Genomic DNA, 26,721 nt, shown 5'->3' on the forward strand with positions numbered 1-26,721 from the left:
AAATAAATTTCAGATTGTATTCTGAAATGTAAAAGGGTTATGCTTTATTTGCCATTGTGTAAATCAATAAGAAAAAAGTATTATTAAATTCACATATCATAAAAAAAATGCCTGCTAATATATTACTGAATCTGCCACAAGCAAGTATGTTGCAGTACACAATGTCTACTAAATCTACCTCAGATGTAAAATGCCCTGTGTAGTATTTGGTGGTTGCATTTCCAATGTACAGGTATACTTTAAGAGACATCTTTACAAACTATATGCAAACAGGTGTCCATATTACTACATGTATTGGAAAATCTGAATGCGTATTGCCATTCTAAAGATCTGCATAGTAAATAAAACAACATTTGTTATTTGCTGCAGAAACAAGTTAATGCCCTTTTCTTTTTTTTAACAATATAGCTTTAAGAAGTTGACCAAACTTCTCACAAGATAGGCTGATTGATTAATTAAAGCAGCTCTTATATTTTAGTTTGCGCTGCTCTAGTCATGGATCTGATGAAGCTCATGTAGTGAAAGCACTTATCTGTTCTTTAATAATAAAATTTTATGTTCTATATGGGTATATTTGTCGTTGTTTGGATGTACTAGGAATCACCTTTGCCTTATTTTCAACATACATTTTTATTAACATTTGTTATTTATTTATGTAGCGTAGCTGATATATTTGTGAAGATGTACTGAGAGACCCACGTTGCAGTGCATGGGGGTGGGTAACAGATGGCTCCATTATAATTCTGTATATTTTTCTTAGATAGTGCTTCCCTTTTGTTTGTGTTTCCACAAAGTTTCATGTCATGAACCCTAAATGAACAGTAAACTAATAACTGCTATTGCCCACTTTGCATAGTGAACTACTGAGCAGAGGGTTTGCGTGATGGTTGACAAGTGTTTGAGCATGTGAGATATACATTTCTACTGCTTTCTCGGTTTGCACATAGTTAAGCAGTGCACAAACATGAGCCTCTCTTCCAAATTTTTAAGAATTTTCAGTACTGAGGTTATGAAACACACCTGCTACTTAGCTGACTCTGTGACAGCAGGTGTAAATGTATTGAAAATTTTCTTTTTTTTTTTGACAATTAAAAAAAGTGTTTATTTATTCATCTGATAACATATCACAATGACTTTATGTATTATTTGTTTTAGATAGATTTCAAATCATTATCAAATGTGTAGATGCCAATGCCAGAATTTTAATAATCTAATTTAAGGTAGGTACCTATGGCCTAATTATGTGGGTTCTATATATGCTCCTTTCATTGGCTATTTTGAGCTTCCACCAGAACCTGCCATTGTATTAAACTACATAAATTCAGATGGAATTATCACTGAACATTTAAATTTTTTTTACTTTCTTTTTTTATTAACATTTTTTTTAAGAAATAGACAAAAAAAAATTTCATTTAAGAAGGAAATATTTAACATGGTTAAGAGCAAAAAAGTGTTAAAGCAAACATAAAATAAGTAATAAAATGTTGTATAAGAACACATTAAACAACTATTTACAAAGGTGTCTACTAGCAAATAAAATATTTTGAGAAACGTTGCTGATCCAATTACTCAGTAAAAAACAATCATTGTTTATGTAGCAGCTCATGTAAACTATTCCAAGCATTGTGTGAGGAAGTAATTCTTGTAGATCTTGATTTTATGGTAGTAAGTTCCAGATGGCAAACTTCAGCTGCTATGTTCAAAAAATTCCTTGAAGGTGGGTGTAGACTCATTTTTCTAATTTTTGTTATCACTTTCCTTGCAGTTGTTAGTATACTCCACAGAATTGGATATTTCAGTCTTGCAACACACTCAGGGACTGGAGTATTGAACAGAACTAATGATTTAGTTAATGTAAAATTATCAAAGAATAAAACTTCTAGAAAGCCATTAATCTCTTTCCAATATGGTTTAATTATAACACATTCAAAAAGCATATGTCCCCAATCAGCTTTACTGTCTAATTTACATCTCCAACAAACCATCTCAGTTTTGGATATTAACTCTATTCTATGTGGCGTAAAGAAAGACCTATGTAAAAATTTACAAGAGTGCAGTTTCCATTCAAGTGAACATGTAGTTTGTTTAGATGAAGGCAGAAATAGTATTTTATCCTCATCATTTGGTGGTTTGTTATTTATAAAAACATAATTCTAATAATTTCTTTATTATACAGTAATACTTTTTATCACTTTATAAATTTTAGATAAAAGATCTTTTCCAGATATATTCTGTTGTATCAAGATAGTTAAAAGTTCAATGAAAGAATGAAAATAATTTCTTACACATGGTTGTATAACTTCAATTCTATGTTCAACAAATTGTCTACAATTCTGTACATGCAGCCATAATTCATCTTCCATATCAAACATCTTATTATATATTGGGCAGAATAGAGTCTTTCTTTGTTCATTAACTGCGATCAATATATCAGATTACTTTCTTTGAAAGTAGTCATTATGGATAGATTTGAAAGAGAAATATTATTTTGAGTATAAGCTACTGGAAAGATAAGGAAACACCATGCTTTATACATTGGATTGCTATAAATGAAATGTTTTAAGAGTTTTTACTATAACAGTGATCATATCAGAATTAATTGTTTGAATAGGGTTATTGATAGAAAGCTCTTTTAATAACCAAAAACAGAGAATTATTTGATGTTAAATAATAATTAGTATATTTTGGAGGCTTTGACTCTATCGAAATGTTTCCTTGAATAAATTTCCATTTAGCAGTTTAATAACTATTAGACCATAAAATTATTGTTTTGATAATAGATGCTAGAGAATATAATTCTAAATCTGGTAACTGAAGAGCTTCAAAAGACTAGTCTCTGACATGATGATTTAAAGCTATTCTGGGTTTATTATGATACCACAATAATCATAAAATTAAAGAATTAAACTTTTTTTTATAAAGGTTTTAGAAGAGGGTAAATGAGGATAATGATTGTACTAATTATAAGATTTTTAGGAAGAATAATCAATTTGTTTATGGAGAATCTCTCATCCATAATAAATATATATATATTCCACTTAGATATGAGATTTTCTATAGAAGATAAATTACTATTATAATTGATATCTGTTATTTTGTTACCATTTTCAGTGATAATTATTCAAAATAACTTTGTCTTTTTCTTGGACTATGTATTTATTAAATTATTTCCTCATGTCATTAATATTATAGTTTATAGGTACTATTTTATCTTCATTAAAAGTGAGTCACGATTTCTTCTGAAAGTTTTCCATTAGAATAAGGAGAGTTGAAAGCGAATTATTAGATCAATTTAATGTCACAAGAATATCGTCTTCAAACAATTGATTTTTAGATGTTAAATTCTTACCTGTATGGAAACCTTTAAAATCTGAGTGTGACCTTATTAAATTAGGACATGGCTCTATAACTAAAGTAAAAAGTAGTGGTGAAAGTAGACATCTTTGTTTAGTTCCTTTAGAGATTTTGATTGATTCTGAAGTGTATGAACCTATTTTAATATGCACATAAGCGTTAACATACATAAGGTTAATAAGTTGTATAAATTTGTTAGAAAAGTTACTTTTTTCAAGTACCAGTGAGAGATAACTCCAACTGACAGAGTTAAAAGCACTACTGATATCTAAACGTATTATACTTAAGTTTTCTTTTATTTGCAAAGTCAATTAATGATGCCAGTTTGATCCTTATCAATCCAAAGTGGTAGAAACTGTTTCAGTCTTTCAGCACATATGGATATAAACAACTAATAATCTATATTTATCAAATAAATTGGTCTATAAGAAGAACATTTTACAGCACCTTTATCTGATTTTAATATTGAAGATATATGACAGTATTTCCAGGATGGGGGACATTTTCTAAATATGTAACTACCTTGAAAACATTAAGCAATATAGTCAAAGGTTCTTTTGGCATTAACTTATAAAATTCAGGAATGAAGCCATCATTACCAGAAGCCTTGCTTGTTTTTAATTTTAGCTTTTAGTTCAGAATTTAAATTAGTTCTATCAATAAGATTAATTTGGTCCACAGTTGATTTTTTGCTAGTATATTTCTTAATGAATTTCCTAATTTCCTCTTGATGATTATTAAAAAATGATTATTTGTGTTAAAATAGTTCCGAAATTCTTTCAAAATGTCCTCTAAGTCAGTAACCTTCCTTTTTTTTTGAAGGGGAATATATTTCTTTAATATGATTAGCTTATTATACATTTTTATTCAGATAGCTAATTAATGCATGTGTTTAGGATTGACTGAATGATTAATTATTTTAATCTTTGCTAGGTTAATCATAGTTTTGAGATTTAAAATTTCTAAGTACTTACCATTCACTTTATTTATATCTTATTTATATCTTTTATTATATTTATATTTGTTCTTTGACTATCTAATTTTAATTCATTTATTTGTTTTTGGAGTTCAATCAGCTCTTTATCGTTGTTTCATCTTTGATATATACCAGGAAATAATTTTGCTGTATAAATATGCTTTTAAAGCATCCCATAAATATATTATAGATGTGTCTTTTGTACAGCTGGTAAGCATAACATTTTTAATTTCTTTTAGCAAGTATTCCTGGATGTGTTTCATATTAGTTATATAGGCAGGTATATGTATAATAGGAATACTATAATTTTATTTTAAGGTTAATTCATAAGTTATAGCATTATGATCAGAGAGTGGGCATGTTATATTCTTAACCTTATCTAATCTATGTATTAAGTCATTTGAATTCTGGTCTGAGTTCCATGTCTTTGTGAGAAGTGAATAAAAATAAATGCGTCTGTATTTGAAAAATCATGAATATCTCTGATTTGAATTAAATCAATATATGTTTTTAATTCCTTGGCTGGTGCCATTATTCTTCCCTTTCTTGTAGAGTTAGAATCCTCATCCTTTAAAATACAATTAAAGTCCCCTGCTATCACGGTACTGCTTCTCATAATATGAACAGCTTGGTCTAATTGTTGTTTAAGAGTCCTAATCCCTATTCCAGAAAACCAATATAAATTGATAAAGGTATAACATTGTCTATTCATTTCCAATGTTATGGAACATAGTAAACCTTTATCATCTTTATAACAACTGACTATCGTAGGTATAGGTATAATATTTCTCCATAGAATTGCTATGCCTCTTTTTTCTGATTATGATGAGAGCTAGATAATACAGTGTTGTTGTTGTCTTTCGGCTTTTCCCTGTTAGGGGTCGCCACAGCGAACTCCAGTCTGCTAATGATTGGCAGTAGATTTTCATGGTGCCGAGTTACCAGCTCGACGCCCAACCTTCAACGAAGGCATGCCCATTCACGCATGTCTTTCGGAACGCCACTCGATCCATGGGGAGGACATGCAGACTCCACACAGAAGGCACGGGAGAACCTCTTGCTGTGAGGCAACAATGCTACCGCCACACCACCATGGATTAGAGCTAGATAATACAGTGTATGCTTTGGTATTAAGTCTATTAATGCCAATTTGTAATAAATAAGTCTCTTGTAAAACATCTGGGAATTAAAACGTCTCAAAAAATCTATTCAAATTCCCTCTTTTGTAACTATTATTTAAACCACTGATGTTTAAAGATATGCATTTAAAGGAAGACATGACATTGAAGTTGTGGTTTTATATAAAGTTTTTTCATAAATTCCAAATGGTAAATATACATTTGAATCTCTTCCATACATTCAGTACTGCTGAGTACAGTGAAAATATTAGTAGACATCAAGAAACAATAGTATATTATATAAAAAACTAAACATAGAATTATTTTAACTTTCATTCCTCTCATGGAGTCTAATACTCCTAGTTTGAACAATAAATCTATCCTAACTATCCTGCCCACTATCATGAGTAAAACCAAAACTCTCTGCTATTTAGAAAGATATCATATTATTTGCATAAATGTCACACTTTAATGCAACTAAATATACAATTAAAGTCTTCTCCTAGAAGTAAAACCTATTCCTATACTTATATTATCTATACTAAATATTCATAACCTCGAATTTAACATATAAATATATATTTAAGACATGTCATTTACATATTACAGATAATTAAGACTGAATAAAATATTACATAGTATTATGTGTTAAACAGTTAGTAACTTTTTTACACATTTAATTTTCAGTTTTGTGCAAATCAGGTCTTTCAAATGACTATCTATTACTATCTTCAATATACATCATGGCTTCAATTACAATATATTAGACATCAGTTTCATTTATAAACCACAAACATATTAATAGATGTCTGTATGCAAGTGTGCATGCATTTGTGAATTGTTACTTTAGTTATATTTTATTCCCCATGCTGCCAGGCTTTCCCTTGTTATTTAAGTTCTTATTTGAGGGAGACAAGAGTTAAAAAATTACATACGACATGAAATGTGTCAATAGTATGTTAACAATATGACTGCCTCATTAAGTTATTTTGTTATGCCAAAATTAGCCTCTATCACATGTTCATAGTTTCAAATTTCACAACTGAGAGAAGAATATATTGTTGAAGAGCAAACTAAAAGCTATATCAGCTTGCATATAACTAAATCCAGTCATAGCATTTTACTTCAGCAAATGTTTCTATATATGACAAGCAACTGGCTTTTGTTTTAAAGTAGACTTGCAGCCTATCGACAAGACAATTATGTGTGTTTGTGTTTGCCCAAGTACGTACATATGCATGAATACACACGTGTGCGCATGTGCACTCATTCTCAAGACAACTCAAGTGTATGTTTGTAAAAAAACTAATGCATTCTTGAATCACATCTCACCCCAGAAAGCATCAATGATTCATCAAAAAGAAAACATCTAATTTTCCATTACTGGAGTCACACCCCATATCATGCTGCATTACCGAGGACATCAAACTGAAATATGCTCTACGATATCTACAAGAGTGCCATCCAGCTACATGAGAAGCCACCACATCTGCACCACCAGAAATGAAAGTGTAGCGTGCACTCAGTCTTGTCCCCACATGCAATGACTTTTAAGTTACAACAGAAGAAACCATCCAACATCCTCACATACCTGAAACAAACTGTCTTCCCCATGCCAGCTCTGACATATGCTCCAAAAAGGGAGACCACCATTGGTAGACTAATCAATATGCAAGATAGTAGCCTCCATGTGCAGCCACCTATATACAAGTGCCAGCTTGTTCAAAAGTTACCCCAACCTACTCTAGATCCTTTCTCTTTCATTTAGCATTACCCATGTATTTGCTAAAGCCTTACCCTTTCAGTTGCTTAAGCCTTATCCATTCTGTTGCTTTCTATAGCATTCCTACTCTAAAATCACCCAACAGTAATACATACAACTGTCAAGTGTTCACTTAATGTGAATTGCAATTTCTTTATAGTAAAAACACACCTCAGAATTATGCTGAAATATCCTTCAGTTTCTAAAGAACTTACAGTTTGAAGCTATAATACGTGTCACAGTTCTGCAACTTCAGCCCACAAATCACTTCAACGAGCTATTAAAAGTTAATATTCTTCCATAAAAAGGAGTCAAAATGATAAGTAAAAGATCTGGATATCTTATCTAAACCTATAATTTTGAATGATATGCTTGTATTGTGAATGGTATCTTTATAATATTGTCAGATAGTGCAACAAAACTACGCCTTTAATTTTAACCACTGCATATTCCCTTTAACCTTTTCATCAGATGCAAATGTTACACTGATGCAACAATTAACGTGGAGCACAAATGAATGATTAAAAACTAAATTGCTGCTCAGAATGCCTCGTGACTCTAGTGGGAAAGCAAAAGAAAGGAATACTTTCAAAAGACTTCAACTATTAGTTAGAATAAGAGCTCATCTCAACTCTTGAGATCAGGCAAGTTCATTAAACTCAACATTAAACCTTTCTTCTCTTCACAGCACCCAGTACTGGAAATCTGCCTAGCACAAAGTCTGCACCAAGTCACACCATCACAACTGTCAAAAGAAACAACCACTCAGCAAAGCAAACCTATTAAAGACACGCACATTCTTGAAATCCAAAAATAACAGAAATAACTAATATACAACCATGAATGCTTCCCTTCAATAAACTCGTCCCCCATCTCCTATCAAAAAACCTCAAGCCATCAAATAAACTATATTTTAGATATAAAACTTTACAAACCATAATAAGAATTGTTAAATAACTATGGGTATATATAAACTAAATATACATTCAAAAGCAAAACAAAACAAAGTAGTAATATAATAAAGAAAAGAAAACTATTAACTATTTATTATAAAACCACATATGATAGATGTATTAAATTTATACAGAAGTATATTAATTATTAATTTTATATGATGACTCACAAGAAATAAAGAAAAAATTAATTGGAACATAATTACCTTAGTGTAGAATGCACTCAGGCTTTCTTGTTATAATTACGTGGAAAAGAAAAACATATGAAGACATTATTATGCAAACAACACTGTATTCTAGATGATCTAATATTTGATATTAAATAAATAGTCACTTCTCTTTTAATTTCTTTTCATCAACTTTCCACCTATTTCTTTCAGCTTGGCTTTTTAAGGAGTAATTGTTCTAATCCAGATATTCTAATTGATCTATTACATGTTTTGACTTTAGGAATGTCATAGCATTGTCTAGTACCTCAAAAAATTTTGTTATCAGGCAAAAAGATTTTAAGTCTAGCTGGGAAAAGCAAATGTACTTTGATCTTTTTTTTTCCTTAAGTTCCTTTAGTAAAGGCAAAAAACATTTCCTCTTAGACATCATAGTAGAAGAAGAATAATTGGCAAACCTTATTACTCTGTCTTCTAGTCTGATGGGAGACTTTGTTTCTGCAGTTTTAAAATTAATTATTTGTCCTGTGATGAAAAGCATCTCACAATGGTAGATCTCAGTGATAGGTTGTTTTTAGAAGATGTAACCAAAGACCTATATACTCTGTCAATGCCATAAGACATAACTTCATGTAGATCAAGGATTTTAGGAAGCCAGGATGTTAAAAAGTTTGTCATACTTTCCCCTTTAATTTTCTCATGCAAACAGAAGACGCAGATGTTATTTCTTTGAGATCTGTTTTCTAGCTCATCTATTTTATTCAGAAGTGAAGTATTTTGTTTCAATGAGAATTCAATATTATTTTTCATCTTCCTCTAATCTCCCCTCTACGTCATTCAAAGTGTGTTCTATTATGTATATTTGAATTTTCTGCTGGTTTATAGATTCTTGTATTTGCTCCATTTGTTTAGAGCATTTTTCTTTAAAATTGTCCAATTTATTATCCATTTTGTCCAGTTTTATAGAGAGTTCCTGGATGGTAATGAGAACAGGCTGAAGTTCTTTTCTCAGAAAAGAATCCTGAGAGCCTGCTTTTGATTGACTCGTGATTTTTGAGTGAAGAATTGTTCCAAATAAAAGTTTTACAGGAACATGATGATATATATAAAACATTTTAAGTATTATACTTCAATACAACTTAAAGTATTATTTAGTTGAAAATATCTAAAAGGATAACTTAAAAATATAATTTACTATCAATAATGTAAACAAAATAGCAGAGCAAGTAAAATCTGTTGCTAGCCAGTCAGCATCCTAGTCACACCTCTTGGACATTTCTTTTTGAGTCCAGATGATATAAAGTTCGAATCCAGGTGTATGTAATACTTTTAAATAAGTAGTGTTAATGCAATGAACTTATTCTTTATACTACATTCACCATATGTTACTTTGTGTTGATGTAGTACAGTGTGTTTAATGCGGCATTGGCATACAGGTAACTGCACCACAGAAGAGCCATTCACCATTGCTTGGCATTGGTGCAAAATGCCAAAATCCTCACAAACAGAGGCCAAAAAGTGAAGGGCTCCATTGTTATTATTTATTTATTTTTTTACTTATGCATGTCGTGTGTAATTCTATATTTTATCCGGATTACATGTGTTAAAATGGGGTAGATAGGAAAGTTGTGAGATGGGGAGGGCAAGCAGGGGGAAGAACAAAGGGAAAGCAGTATAGGAATGTGCAGGAGGGAGGTAGGAAAGAACCATATATATTCCATTTCTTCAACAGTGCAAAATGAAAATATGTACATCATATTAGCTGAATCTGGAGTGTCACTGCCACAAAGAGGAGTGACAGTAACACAATCATGTTGTATAACTAATTGGACCAAATCAAGTGTGTCAAGAAGACACATGTGCATAAAGGAGAGCTATGTATAGGAGAATATTTTTTTTGGGACAGGTGCCCACTTTTTTGTTAACTTCAGGTAAGTTGGGTAGGTGAGGAAGCAAATGCAAACAAACAGGACAAACAAGACAAGACACAGGGATAGTGAGGGACACAAAAGGTTGGGGGACACCATGATTGGGGTGAGGGAAGGGACAACACAAGCCCATGCTCATCAAACATGGAGACATTGAGAATCTATTCCTCACCGCAGGACTGTCCTCACTATCATCTTACTCCACTGGCTGCTGGAGTGCTTGACTTCTTCTCCTCCTACAGACCATGAGGGAGAAAAGCCTCTCCATCTGACATAACAGTACACCAATGGTGCAGTGCATGGCACTATGCACCAACCATGGCATCTCCTGAATGGTGATGAATTCTCTACCTCCACCAGTACTCCCAGAGGGTAACACAGCATCAGCTGCCATGGTAGTGCTACCTGAGGGTGCAGGTGGTGCAGGAGCAGCATAGTCAGTACTGCTAGGTTGGGTCTGAGATGTGCTGGGTGTTGGTGCTGGAGCTGGTGGAGCGGGGGCAGCCTGAGCCACTGGGGTTGGCCTACCTCATTGTGCTGTGAAGCATTTAGTGATTTGTTAGAGATGGATGACATGGAGACATTTTGACAGTGCATAATAGAAAATAAAACAAGAGATAAGGGTTGGGGTGAGAGAAAATAAAAGAGATAAAATTAGTACCATCATATGTGACATACAATGCATTATCACAATAATCCAACTATTTTATCTGAAATGTATTTACGTATACTTCCTAACAACTACAAACTATAATTATGGATTACTAAAAGTAATCCTTGGCTGCTGACAATCTCCCTGCTGAATTCCTGCAAACTGCAGCAGAAGCAATCACATACCCTGTAGTCATACTTATAAACAGGTCATTGTCTGAAGCTTACATCCCCACCATCTGGAAAATCTCCCACGTCTTACCCTTACACAAACGAGGTAACTTTACCAAAGTAACAACCTATTGCCCAATTGCAATTCTATCCCCTCTCTCAAAAGTTCTGGAAAGGGTCATACACACCCAACTTATGGACTATCTCCTTACACACAAGCTCCTATATAATACCCAACATGGTTTTTGCCCCTCTCACAGCACCACCACAGCCCTACTGTCCTTTACTAACACAGTTAACCAGTACAGAAACAATGGTCAATTTGTATCAGCCATATTCCTGGACCTGTCCAAGGCCTATGACAAGGTCAACTACTCCAAACTCATCTATGTTCTCTCCTCCCTTAGCCTCAGTCACTCCACTATCACCTGGTTCCAAAATTACCTAGCAGAACATCAACAGGCTGTCTGCTGGTAACAAAATCTCTCACCCCTTCACTCTGCCACCTTAGTGGTTCCTCAAGGCTCCATCCCTGGTCCTCTTCTTTTTTTCTCTTTTTACCAACCAGCTCCACTCGGCTACACCCCAGGCCTCATTGGTTCAGAATGCTGACACTACCCTGATTTGCTCAGCTTCTTCCCTCAAAGACCTCCATATCATTAGTCAAGATTCCTTCTTATCTGCTGAATTCTGGTTCACTAGCTCCCAACTTATCCTAAATCCCAACAAAACAAATCTTATTCACTTCCACCCAACCAGATACACCTCCCCATCCACAACCTTCAGTATCCTCTCTAAATATAAAACTATTATCACCCCAACAAACCATACAAAATTACTAGGAGTGGAAATTGACAACAACCTGAAATTTGACATTCACATAGCCCAATCCATTAAAAAAGTTCACAACAAACTAGGACTCCTATATAGAAACAACAGATTTCTGACAATTAACACAAAAGTCCCCTTTGCTACAACTCACCTCCTCTCAACTCTCCTGAATACCTCCCCAATCTTAACCAACATCCACAAGTCAGATCTTGCAAACCTCAAAGCCTGTTACAATAAAATCTCCAAGTTTGCCACTAATGCCTCATACAAGTCCCATCACTGCTCACAACTTAAGCAGTTCCAGTGGCTTGAACATCATCAACTTCTTCTCTTTAATCAACTTACATTTGCCCACAAAATACTCTATCAATCAGAAAAAAAACGTGCACTCAAAGATCTCATTCAGCCACATTCCTCCTCAAGACCCATTTGCTTCAGCAAAAAACTACTTCTACACACCACCAAAGCTAAACATTCAGCAGATGAATCACTTTTTTCCAACTACATCTCCAAACACTGGAATAATCTACCTAACTCACTAGTAACTAACTCCTCAACACTTCAATTTAAAAAAAACTTCTAAAAAACGCACCTTACTAACACTTGGCTCTGCATCTGCAACTTCCCTGGATAACCTATTCCTTTTCACTCTGTTACCATTACTCTTATTCTAGTAGCATGATCTACCACTAATGGTAGTTTCACTTTAACTGTATATAATAATTTGGATATATCCACTAAATGTAAACAACCATTTTTTATGTAAATTACTGTTGCTGTACTTATTGCATCTGAAACCACTATCTTGTATGCATTTGCTTCTCACTTGGCTGTATTTGTTTCTTTATTGTATGTATTTGTTACTCTTGGAGCTTTTCTCCCAGGGCCTCTGCTGAAAAAAGACCTGTGTCCAGTTGGACTTTCCCAGTAAACAAATGTAAAATAAAATAAAATAAAGAAAGAAAGGAAGAAAAGAAGAGCATTATGTATACCAGTCTTGCTTATATTTAGCTTTCTATGAATTATAAATTCTCTTTATTAGCATACTTAAACAACTGTAGGATGTTGCTAGTTTGAAACTCATCCAACCACTGGTTGAGTGTGTCCCACTTGTGCCTTTTTAGGTCACAGAAGTGATACCTACACTGTTCTCCAGTGTCTGGGATGCCAGTCGCACTGGATTCAGTCATGGCCAGACTATTCGAACCTTATAACTTGTACTGAAAGCCAGAATAGTCCCCCTGCAGAAGCCTTTGGCTGTGGCACTTTCCTAGGAGTCCAATAAATATTCTGAACTCCTGAACACCCTGCCTCTGTGCCCTAAATTGGGCACCTTGTCCTCTAACACCTGGCATGTCTAATCCCAAAGCAGTGCAATAGCAAATAATGATTTCCCGCCAATTCCTGTTATCACTTTTACTGATGATGTGCAAACCCAAGCAATGATATCAACCATTTTTGCATGATATTAAGCAGAGAGCAACAGTAACCAATAGAGAGGAAATCAATTTTTGAAACTGGAAGGTTAATTTGACACTTGACAATAGTTTGAGGGGTGTTTGCTGCTGTAACTGTTAGGTGATTTAACCTTGCAGACATGCACTGGAGGCATAAATGGCATGACCTGACACATATGTTTGGCTTTATAGACTGCTAAAATTGATTTTTACTTTGTGAGATTCAAACCTATGCATAAGGGGCAAAACATTTTCTTCCACAGTGGTGATTTTCCATCTTTGCCCATAGTCATGAATCACTTATACATACAGATGACATATTGAGGTGAGGTGTTAACCATGTATGTGTGGGACCTGACAAGGTCCTTATACATATATATATATATATATATATATATATATACACACATATACATATATATATATATATATATATATATATATATATATATATATATATAAATATTATATATACATTCATTTGTGTATTGGTCTTATTTAAGTCTGAAGGCCATCCAAGTCCAGATAGCAGAATTATACTTGCACAAACATAGTAGACAGTATACTCTCGGTCATACATCTAAACTTTCAAAATACAGTAAGGGTGTCTTATCCCTCATACATATGATTCATATATCAGCTCCTCTATTTATAATTATGTATAAATTGCTACAAGTGATATTTAATATAATGTAAAATGGAACAACAGCAAAAAATGTCTGGAATTTCCTCTGTTAGAACCCAGGACCATGTGTATAGCAGGCCTACACTTACACCTGCTGCCACATGAATATTGAAATAAAACCTGGATATTTTCCTGTTCATTACTATAAACTGAACTGTCACAACAGTAAAAATATGTTGCACTTATTGTACTAGAATCAAGGGCCATCTGTATTACAACCCTACACTTATACCTGCTGCCACAGGAATAGTTAAATAGTTGCATAATTTACTATTTGTTCTTAACTTCTGTGTGTTAACTGCTGTACAACACCTCTTAGTGTGTTTGCTCAGTACCCAACAAAATTAATAGAACGTATCCATTTGAAATTGTTGACTGTCTGCTTCCTCTCTGTAGGTGTTCGATGGCTGCAGGTGTTGGGGAACCTTGCTAACCACCATGCAACATTGCTTAGTGTTGTTGCAATATGGAAAGCAAAAACTACAACAATGTATCCTTTTTGACATTTAGAATGTCTATGCCCTGTTTGCAGGCATTCAGTCTACTTCTTGTGTGAGCCACTAGTACAGGTTTGCACACTGTTAAGTGTCACACAAATGAGATAAGCAATGTTAAACATGCCATTCATTGTGTTTCTCCATTTCCCTTGTTTGCACTAAGCTGAACACCATGCAAACCCTGACATTAAAAAACATGAAAGGAAGATAATAAATCTATTAAATAAACAACACTACACAACTTTATGTTGGTACACATGAAATATTGTTACACAGGTGTGAATTTGAACTCTCACTCCAATGAACCTTCAAAACCCAGTAAGGGTTCCTCTTTGCCACAGAAACAACTTTGCCTCAGAGAATAAAAATCATTGTGCATACAAGCAACTGCAACATCATCCACAATATTAACAAAACAAATCTGCAACATCATCCACAATATTAACAAAACAAATGACAGTTGTTTCTACATGTATTAATTTTAGATGTCATGCACTGAGTGATCACACAACCATTTATAACTATTGCTTGCATACATGCAGCTCTGTCTTATCTCGCTGTGTTTGTTGCTTTTTCTTGTCTTATCTAACCAGTAATCTGAGGCATGCAGTCTATAAGGCATTCTCTATACCACTGTCTTTAAAATATGTGAGGATATTAAATGGCAATAATATACAGCTGTCAAAAAATGAAGGGGAGGCTGGATGTTTCTGAACAAAAACTATGACATGTGTGCTGGTTACTTACATTTAAAACCTCAATACAATTACTTCTACACTTTGTAAATGTAACGTGGCTGACAAACCCACTGAAGTTCAGGGAGTCTGAATTGTTGCTGTGTTTTCCTTCTCCCTACCAGTAGTCATTCACAGTTGCAATCCATTGGCAACAAACACTGAAGGAGTGCCTGAACTCTACACTATAAAAAGGGATCCATGCATACTTCCCAACCATCCCAAATGACTCTGTTTTTATCGAGTTTTGGGGTCCAACTAATAGGAGGCCATGATTCCCTGAGTGACACCCCTTCATTTCCTATTTTTTTCTTTTTTTTAATTATGTTTTTCCCTTTTGAGCTGATGTCATCACTTGTGCGATGATGTCAGCTCCATCAGGGCTACCAGCCTGTCGGAATTGAGCTCAAGGGCTCACATTTCCGGCTACCAAGTGTTACTGTTCAAATTATCTGCAAGCGGGAATTTTGGTTGTGGCTCAGCTTCTGCGAGCATGAAGTTGGGAACTCGCCTGTTATCTTCTGGCTGAATGATCCAACCGGGGAGGGTTTGCAAGTGGCAAGAAGTGGACCTGGGTACTGCTCTGTCTGATGAAGTAAGTGGAAAACATCAAATATGTTTTATTTTGGCTGCAAGTGGGCAGTCAAGTGAATCTTATTTTGGGCATTCTGTTTCTTTACCCATTCCATGTCAAAGAGCATTTGCATTGTAGTATAGTTGATGTTTACAGCGCTGCCAGCCTGGGCTACTTCTGTAGCTCTTGCTTTCTGCAACAAAACTCATGCATAATGGTGTGACAGCGGTTGGATCCATTCCAGATGGCCCCATTTTTGCATTTAAATGTATAAAGCTGTGTAGTTTTCTTTGAAAGCTGATGCTCACTGGGTTGTCATTAACGGCCCTGCTCATTCTGTGCTCACAGTGGTATGTCATAGAGTACTCGAGTCAAAACTGTTCCAAAGTCATTAATTTTGAAATAGCTTGTTACGAGCCAGAGGAGCTCTGTAGCACCCAAGTCTTGTCAGTTGAAATCCTTGATTTAGAAGAGGAATGAAACTGATATCCCCAAGATGTATCATGCACCAGCTTGGGAAGCAGTTACTTCTGACAAAAACTCTGCACTTTTAAAGGAGGCTTGTTATTCTTTTGCCAAGTGTGGCACTAATCCAACTTTGCAAACGCTGCCATACTGGCATGTATTTCATATGACTGTATCTGAATTTCTTGGCTTACTTATGCCAATTAGCAGTACTAGAGAACTTTTATAAATTTGGTACAGTCATACGTTAAGACTGCTGCACACACAAATTGTGCAAACCTTTAATTCAGATGCCGGTAAACGGACCTGAGACTAATGACGCATTGTAATGGTGTTTGTGTAGTGCCAGTTATGATGGTGTGCAATTTTAACAAGATTTGAAATGAGTAAGGGGGTGTGAACATCGTTAAAAAGCATTTTTAAAATTACAGAAATATCTAAATATAGCACTCAGAATGATGGAGGAAACATTTGTTTATTTTTTAAAGAACAGGTGGACATTCCATACAGTTTTTTTAGGAACAAATGGACGTTCAGTACAGGTGAAAATTTCATTTGAATGCTGCCTTTCAGTGTACCTGTTTTATACAATTAATCAAACAGTCATGTTGTCCACTGATTTTGCTGTCACACTCATCTATTTGGTCAGCATCTCTCAAGTTTAGCAACTGTGTGAATTAAACTGAATATTGCTTGGCCTTCATGTAGCCAAATGGAAGTCTAAATTATTTTGTTTGTGATTAATGTCCTTGGTTTCTGAGGATCTGTCTAGTGGATCTCCTAGCTTCATTTTTGGGGCGTTATTTGTTTAGTATGGCGTGCGCTGCCCCAGCAGACCCCCTTACTGAAATGATCATTCTAACTGACAAAGCTGTAGTCATTTGAGAGCTACTCCAGAGTTTTATATATTTTGGGATAACTACCCACTCATACAGAAGCTTTTTGCTTGTTTGTAGTAAAAGGTATTACTATAATTAAAGTAGCCATTTCTAATTCTTGTTTTGCTAGTCTTTAGTAGCAGGTAGGGACATTCATTGTGCTGAGAACAGAGTTAACACTATTCTATAACATGGATTAACGGGTTCAGGCACCTAGGCAGCAAGACATTTCCCTGTGATACATTTGACTGGGGACACATGGCTGCAGTGACATTCAGCTGCAGAGAAATATGTCTGTTTGCAAATTCTCTGTGGACAAAGAGAAGCACACACTGCCACGCTCACAGCTTTAATAGCCAAATGCATGGCGGCAGAAGAAGCAATGAGTGTTGTGCTCAGTGTACAGTACATACTTATATAACTCAGTGTACAGTACACACTTATATAACTACAACATGTAGAAGTGTGCAACAGCATGGAGGAAATCCTGCAGGCTACTGTAGTCACATTTATGCTCCAGTATGCATTTTAGGTAATGTTCCCTAGACACTGTGAATGGGATAGTGGTCCACACACTCTAATTATAAAGGCATTGCCCATTGTGCACTGCAATTTTACTGCCACTGACATGCCCTCTGGCCAGCCTGCTGCTGATGCCTGCCATATTGCCTGCTGTCTCATGTTCCCTTGGGGACCATGGACATTGTTTTCCCCTTGTGGGCATCTGCGGAAAATGTTTACTACAGAAATTATGTAATGTATCATACCATTGCCATGCTTGAAAACTGACAGTGAACTGAAAATATAGAATGAATTTATGGGATTGGGGTTGGTGTGGAGTGGGAATCAGCCTTCAAAAACTGGTTATTATAAAATTGTCTGTGGGTTTGCACTGAGAAGACTTTTTCTTCCTGGGTCTTCTGTGTAAAGAAAACTTGTATCAGTGGGATTAATAATCATAGTTAATGTAATAGATGAATAAAAAATAAACAAAATAAGTAAATAAAATAAAAAAGCTCCAAAGACCTCAACCTCATTACTACAGTCAACAGAACATGCTGGAGGGACATGTTCATAACACAGAGACTGCTCATGCTCTGGAATAGACTTCCCATACATGTCAAGCAGAGCACCTCACTGGCCCTCTTCAAGAGAAATCTTGATGAGTGGATGGGAAATAGAAAGGTCACCTGGGAATCACTCCAGTAGCTCTACTTGATAGAGGCACTGGGAACTAACGTTGGGTGGCATGATGCCAGGGCACTTCTATGGGCTAAGCTTGTAAAGGCTCCAGGGCCATTAACCTAGTACACACCTATGAACCTATAAAATGTCAAATAAATGGTGAACATCTTACAGAAGGCATGGCGTGGTTGTGATTAACTTCTTCTTGAAAACTGTTTAAAACATTTAGATTCTGTTCATTACTGAAGTTCTTTCTTGTAGCTGCTTCCATTGAGTCTGGGTCATATACTGCTGCTTTTTGAACAATTAAAGGTGCCTTTCTGTCCAAGACATATTAAGGTTCAGCTTTGTTATGTTAGGTTTATTGTTGCAAGTAAGTGCATATTTATATGCTACAAGCAAAAAGCCCAGGAACATTTGAAAAACAGAGGTATATTGAGGCAGTAGCAGAAATAACAGCAATATCTACATATCTGTTTGAGGATTTATCAGAGTGCATTTGCATTTTGATGTTAAACAAAGCAGTTATGTCGGTGCCTGCCCTCCACAATACAACTTCAAGTTGGTTGCACTAATTCTAACATCTAATTCAATAGCATGCTGAACCATGAAGACCCAAACAAACCATGTGTGACAGGAGACAGGTAGTTTTAACTGGGAAGTATTTTTGCATCACATTTTGCAGCCTCTAAGGTATCTCTGGGGACATCCCTTAACTAAGTATAGAATTAGAGATCTAGGTAGCATGCATTATAAACTGCAGGCAATACTAAAAGAATTTCAGTAACTGTTCATAGGTTCATAGGTTCATAGGTTTATACTAGGCTATCTGCCCTAAGGCATTTATAAGCCTAGCCCAAATTATTGTGGCTTACACCACCCCTTATATGAAAAAATACTGTGCCCATTAGTTTGTTGTGCCTCTGTCCAGCAGTGACACAGAGATGATTCGGGTAAACCTCGATCTCCCATCCACAGGTCTAGATTTCTCTTGAACAGAGTCAGCGAGGTGCTCTGCCTCACATGGACCGGGATTTTATTCCACAGCATAGGGAGTCTCTGAGTGATAAATCTATCCCTCCAGCACGTCCTATTTATATCCGTGCTAAGGTTTAAGTCGCTTGCTCTAGTGGTTTTGGTGGATTTGGATTTTTTGAGGTGGAGCATGTCCATTAATTCCGGGTTGGACATGGCCTTGTATGTCAGGCACATGTCACCTCTGAGCAGACGGTATGCGACTGAATAGAGCTGGAGTTTCTTCAATCTGACAGCATATGACAGATTTTGGAGTCCCTTTATCCTTTTGGTGAGGAACTTTTGGGGTCTCTCCAATTGCTGCAGATGTCGGGTGAGATACATCCCGAATGGGGCATTGTACTCGATCATTGGTCTGATAAGTGAAGAGTACAGGGGAACAATGACCTCACTAGATCTGGATGTGAATCCCTTCATGATCAGGTGGGCAATGTAGAAGGTCTTTCTAACCACTTTAGCACACAGTGGCTTTAGCTGCTCTGCCTGTTTGCTTTCATAATAATCCTATGTACCTTTGGCACTGCTCATGCTGCATCAGTCACCATAGTTACCTCACTTCCAATTCCCAATGGACAGAGATGTGTACAGCCTTCGGCAGAGAAGTTTTAATGCTATGTCTATTTTTGTTGTGAGACAGTATTGCTTTGTTTAGCAGATGTCTTAGTGTTTGTGCATTGATTGTGCTGTAAAATGTAAAAATAAAATCCAAGTAATCATTGTAGAAGCAAAGCAGTATATGCACATTAGTGTTTATGGTAAATGGGATGAAATAGAAAGGTAATGGGACATTGGAATGGCTGTAGGGGAAGTGGGAACATATTTTGGTTGTCTGTTCTTCAATTTGCGTTTGAAAGTTGGTATCCCACAATTCCAATGGAGTGGGTGGGGTTACATAATTATGTATGCAAATTTTATGTTAATCAGCATACAGATTTGCATCTATTTTTTATGGGCTTTGTCGAGATTTTTGATGTTTCCAGGTTGAGAGGTATGGATCCATGTAGCTAGGAAACCTGAAGGTGAAGAAACTTGCTTATGTGGAAAACACAGAAGAATATATTACTTTGGGATTTATTTGCACAAAAGACTACTGATATTGATAAGGCATGCTTATATTTTCAGCTATATACTGATATATATATATATATATATATATATATATATATATATGCACATCTTACACATTTACTGATGGCATAGACATGTTTGTCAGGGCATTTTACTTTCTCAGATGCAGAGCCTTTTTAATTGTTGTTACAAGTGCTAATGTGGCAACTGTTTTTCTCTTTACAGTCTTCTATTGTTATTTCAGTAAAATGTAAATGTCCTACATTGTCAATGACACAGTGGTGTTAGCCTTTTAGGATGGCCCATAGACACCTCTAGGGGAGTGCTGATCACAGGTAGATGTGACTAGCAATTGCATAAAATTGAATGTTCTGTGATAAATGTGTACACACGTTTTTGGGGCAGTTTATTTGATAATACTTTTAGCAGTTCACTGACAGTTTGTTAGCAAAATGTGTCATTTGCTTATTGTTTTGGAGGTGGGGGAGCCAAGTTCCATTTCTGTGTTGGTACAAACAAAATTTGTGTTGCTATGTTTTGGATCCAGCCTTGCTTTGTGTGTAATTGTAATATGTTAAAATCACATAATTCCTTTTTATATTTGAATATCTTGACTGTTTTCTGTTTTTCCAGTGGGTACTATTGAAATATTACATTTTGTGTGTTATATCTAAGCAGGACTTTGATACTTATGTGTATTACACTTCTTTTGTGTTTTATGTCACCTAGGACTATGACAATCAGGCATCCCAATCCCCACAACCCCCCCTTCAGTGACCCAGAGAATGAAGTCATTATGACTTTAGGTGACATGGTGCCTTTCTGCTTGACAGGGGACATGGAGATAAGTCTGGCAGAATGCAAATTTGGCAGCAGATAGTGTCTGATGTGAATACAGCAGGTAGCCAGAGCAGGACATATGACCAGGTGTGCCATAGGGCCACTGACATGATTTCATTGGCCCAGAAGAGAACAGCTGCAGTGGCCCATGAATGGATGGCTATCAGGGGGGCCTGCTACAGATTGATGTTGATGCTGCTGTTTCAGGGAGGACAAATATGTCCCAGTAGGAGCTACCAGGTAGCCTTACCTATCTCAACTGTTAATTACTTCTTGTACAATAAAATAATGACAGCAATACTTAAGTTCTGTTTATTAACATAATTTTTCTTTGGGGGATAGCTATAAATTGATACAGTTAACATTTTCTGGTTGATTACACATGGGCTTGGGGTAGACGTGTTGTCCAAGTTCTTGTTAAAAGTATTGTTAATGGACATATAAAGAGCAAAAGGTTTTAACCCCCTGTGTTACTGTTAACTGCTATGATGGTTTCCTTACCTTTTGCTTAACTTCTTCCAGGACCATCCTCCGTAGAGAGCCTACAATCATATGCACATGATAATCCAAACATTTTTATGTCAGAGCTGATGAGCAGTTCAAAGAAAAATATTTATGTTATCCATATGTGTGATGTGGGTGCCAGGACTGTTGTGTGTATTACTGTACTGTATGTAATAGTGGCACCACTGTTAGTTTGTTAGCATTTATTGGACAATATAGTGTAGGTATTAATTTCTTTTCTGTGTTTGTTGCTTATTATCACAGGTGATCCTGACAGTGGAAGTGTAGGACTCTTACCACCTGATGTCAGAGAATCAGCAGACTATGATAATGATGGTGGCCAAACAGAGGCACAGTTGGGGGTTCAGAGGTTGAATCTGACATTTAGCCATCCCCTGTAATTCCATCATATACAGCCAGTAGGCCTACCTCAACCCATTCCAGTGATCACTTAGATACTGGACAGATCAAGGGTGAGACACACAATCAGGGTAGTGTGGTTACTGCGGCTTCAGTGCCTGTTGACTCTGGCCATAGCCAAAGTGTGGGTGAGGTTCCATACAGGAGGGTTGTTAGGGATGCTCAAAGAAGGCCTGCTGTAAATCCTCCACCTGATCCAGGTGTGTCTTCCCATGTCACTCGTATGCTTACGGCCATCATGGAGACACAGGCAGATTCTAATAGGTCCTTCCGAGAAATGCATAGAGTTGTAGATGTGGCACAGCCCACCCCAAACAAAAAAGACCACAGTGAAGAACTTCTCTAAAGCAAACTTCATACTACTCAAGACTGGTGTGGTATCCTTCAAGGCCCCCGAGCCAGTGGAAACCACAACCCAAGCTGCGGAAGCCCTTACAAATGCCTTCTATGAACACCTCCAGGACTGCATGGATCAGGCACCCAAATAAAATCAAGACTCTTTCCACAAAGGGCAAACGTCCAGTCTGGTGGACCCCAGCCATTAACAAACTTTACAATAAGAGGAGAAAGCTATTACATGATAGAACAAAATCCATAAAAGGGAAGTCACCCCTGATCATTATTAGTAAAAAAAATACGAGCACTCATAAAATCAACTAAGGCCAATTTTGAGAGAAAAATTGCCATGGATTCAAAGGACAATCATAAGGCCTTTTTCAGCTATGTTAGGAACCTGGGTGGAAACTCCCAGATATGCTCAGAATTAGTCCAAAATGATACAAAAATCACTGAACCCACAGACATTGCCAACATACTGGCAGACAGGTTCAGTGCAAACTTCACCCCCTCTCCCCCCCTAAAGGAGAGATAACTATCCCAGCGGAGTGTAGCCTCCCAGACATTTCAAATGCGCTTAGTGAAAGCTGCTCTCTCTAAAGCTAAAAACACAGCATCAATGGGACCGGATGGTGTCCCCGGCTGTGTGCTACACGAGCTAAATGAGGAATTAAACCCGCACATAAGGCAGCTGTTTAATCTCAGCCTTACCACAGGATACGTGCCCAAGGAGTGGCGTACGGCAACTGTGGTCCCACTCCACAAAGGCAGTGCCTCTATGGACCCTGGTAATTACTGCCCCATAAGCTTAACAAGTCTAGTCTGCAAAGCTATGGAGAGGATCATAATGGATCTCATAAACAAAGATATAGGGGACTTGCAGACATTGGACCCGACCCAGTTTGGCTTCGTCAAGGGCAGATCATGCCTTTTGAACTTGGTCGACTTCTTCGAAACAGTCACCAAGGCCATTGATGAGGGAAAGGCAGTCCATACAGCCTACCTTGACTTTGCAAAGGCTTTCGACACAATACCCCACTCAGGTATTGTAGAAAAACTTACCAGCTTAAATGTAAACCCATATGTCACAAGATGGGTTGCAAACTGGCTTAAGGACAGAACCCACAGGGTTAGAGTTGCTGGCGCTATGTCAGACTCCAAGCTGGTCACAAGTGGTGTCCCACAGGGCTCGGTCCTTGGCCCCCTATTGTTCGGCATCTACTTCTCAGAAGTACAGGCCAACATGGGAGGACTTTGGCTGACAAAGTTTGCAGATGACTGCAAACTGGGCGCCATAGTGGAAAATGCATCGGACACGGATATCCTTCAGAAGGGACTCATGGAAACAGATGTCTGGTGCCAGAGCCATGGCCTGAAGTTAAACGCCAAAAAATGTATAGTCATACCCTTCGGGAAAAACAAGGTAACCCCAAGCTACCATATAGGTGGCAATCCACTAAGCACAGAAGAGGTTATCAGGGACCTGGGGACCCAGGTTGACAGTGGCCTTTCTTCTGACACTCACGTTGCTAAAGGGGTTAGAAAGACCTTCTACATTGCCCACCTGATCATGAAGTGATTCACATCCAGATCTAGTGAGGTCATTGTTCCCCTGTACTCTTCACTTATCAGACCAATGATCGAGTACAATGCCCCATTCGGGATGTATCTCGCCCGACATCTGCAGCAATTGGAGAGACCCCAAAAGTTCCTCACCAAAAGGATAAAGGGACTCCAAAATCTGTCATATGCTGCCAGATTGAAGAAACTCCAGCTCTATTCAGTCGCATACCGTCTGCTCAGAGGTGACATGTGCCTGACATACAAGGCCATGTCCAACCCGAATTAATGGACATGCTCCACCTCAAAAATCCAAATCCACCAAAACCACTAGAGCAAGCGACTTAAACCTTAGCACGGATATAAATAGGACGTGCTGGAGGGATAGATTTATCACTCAGAGACTCCCTATGCTGTGGAATAGAGTCCCAGTCCATGTGAGGCAGAGCACCTCGCTGGCTCTGTTCAAGAGAAATCTTGACCTGTGGATGGGAGATCGTAGGTTTACCCCGGGAATCATCTCTGTGTCACTGCTGGACAGAGGCACAACAAACTAATGGGCACAGTATTTTTTCATATAAGGGGTGGCGTAAGCCACAAAAATCTGGGCTAGGCTTATAAATGCCTTGGGGCAGATAGCCTAGTATAAACCTATGAACCTATGCATGACTACCTCCACTGTGCTGCTGATTCAATGGATCTAATGAGTGACATAATGTAACACGTGGTGTCTGTGATGGAATGTCTGCTGGGATGGGGACAGCATCCAAATGGGTGTAGGTCAGCCAAATCATTTGATGTTAGCTGATGTAGCCATATCCAATCACACTCCTGTAGTGGCATTACTTCCTTTGCTCTGTCAGTGGTTGATGTGTCCACACCCAGATGTGGCAGGTCATGGTCCTGGGCGTCCTTGAGAGGAGGACTTGTTCAGCAGACATTAGTCACATTCATGTAGCAGCACTGCATCTGACCATGGGTGTGGGCATGCCAGTGGAACTCCTGGCAGAATCAGTTCTCGTGGTTAGGTACGACAATGATGAACTGCACCTCTACCACGCATGGCTCACACCTGTCAGACATACCAAGATGTAAAGCTAGTGTGCAGCTTGGCTGTGTTCTTGCAGATACACACCAATTTCACCTGGAGGGCCCATACAGGTACACACACAACATACTTCTCAACTGTACACAATTTTGCAGAATGTTGTACTTTTCTGGCAAATAGCTGAGGATTGAAGTCATTAAATAATGGCAAACATTTGAATTTAAGACTCCACATCCTTCAGAAAATTTATGCTAATGCAACACCTATTATTCTGTCAACTTTCTAAGTTTGTAAGAGCAATATTTAAAATCTGTCCCTATTTGTCCCCCCATCATTTAAGACTTTGTCCAGATTTTTTGCTCTAAGAGGTTGAGAGGTATGACACACAACAGTTAAATGGTTCAGCTGTGAGTCTTAATGCTCATTCTGACTCAGTGGCCATTTATTACTTTATCCAAATATCTGCCTGTTTTTCTTTCTTACTCACTCACTCACTTACCTTTGTGTCAGCCTAGGCTACCTACCCCCCCCCCCCCCAAATGCACACAACACCCTTTGCAAGTGATAAATGTGCCATATCCTTGTTTTCTATTTTTTGGATTCAGGGATATATAAGCTTTGTGTCTGATGCTCAGAGTGCATAGCTGACTTAGTGCTTAGTATATCTGTGTTTGTGATGTTGTTTTGTTAATTGTACTTTTGACATATTTTGGTTTTACAAAGTTATACAGTAGACAGATCAGTATTTTAAGAATCTTCTTAGGGTTATGAGGTCTGAAGCTGAAATGTGTCTTATTATCTTCTAACACCTTTCTTTAATGATTTTCCAGTATAAACGTATGAGGCCAAACTGATGACATTTGGTGACCATCAGTGCTTTTGACAGGTATGAATATGTGAATCTTTGATGCCTGAGACCTATTACTTAATAGAGGACATATGTACTCACATAAATCTCTGCCGTCACATGTTGAAGTAATTGCTGTACAAATCATCCATCTTTTACTTACTTATATTACCAAGTAGGAACATGCAAGGATATGCCATTCATTTGTATTATTACACAATCCTGTTTTAACACTTCAGGTTCAACACTTACCTTGTAAATCCAGTAGTTGCTACAGTTATAGTTCAGGGCTGAGTCTGTCTGATAATAGGAGTACACAGCTATTACAAAGGTAGGTAAAGGTTGTGAGCATTGCCTGGTGTCAGTCTTACTATATGTATGTGTGTAGGATGAAGGTTCTAGCCCCTTAGGTGGTGAGTGAGTGTGCAATGCATTGCCTCTTAGTCCATGCAAGGGCATATTGAGCATACCTATGTCTGCCCACACCCACAGCAGCTGCTGGTTCCTTCTCTGACTCCTCACCAGTGTATGGCTGTGGTGACCTTGCCATTGGTGGTGGGATGTGTGCCCCTTCCCCTTGTTGATCCTGCTGAAGCTGTTTTCTCAGGATGATGTTGTGAAGCATGGCACAGATGGTGAAGATTTCAGTAAATGTGCATAGATTGTACTGCAGGGTT

General features: G+C 37.1%; 1 protein-coding gene across 1 annotated transcript in view; it reads right to left on the bottom strand.

Annotated features, from left to right (window-relative positions):
* NAV1 (neuron navigator 1) overlaps window positions 1-26,721 on the bottom strand; it is a 2,383,470-nt gene that overhangs the window by 2,221,191 nt on the left and 135,558 nt on the right. The gene's annotated exons all lie outside the window — the stretch shown is intronic.

Source organism: Protopterus annectens, chromosome 7.part0 (assembly GCF_019279795.1).
Source record: "Protopterus annectens isolate FY-2018-M chromosome 7.part0, PAN1.0, whole genome shotgun sequence".
NCBI lineage: Eukaryota > Metazoa > Chordata > Ceratodontiformes > Protopteridae > Protopterus > Protopterus annectens.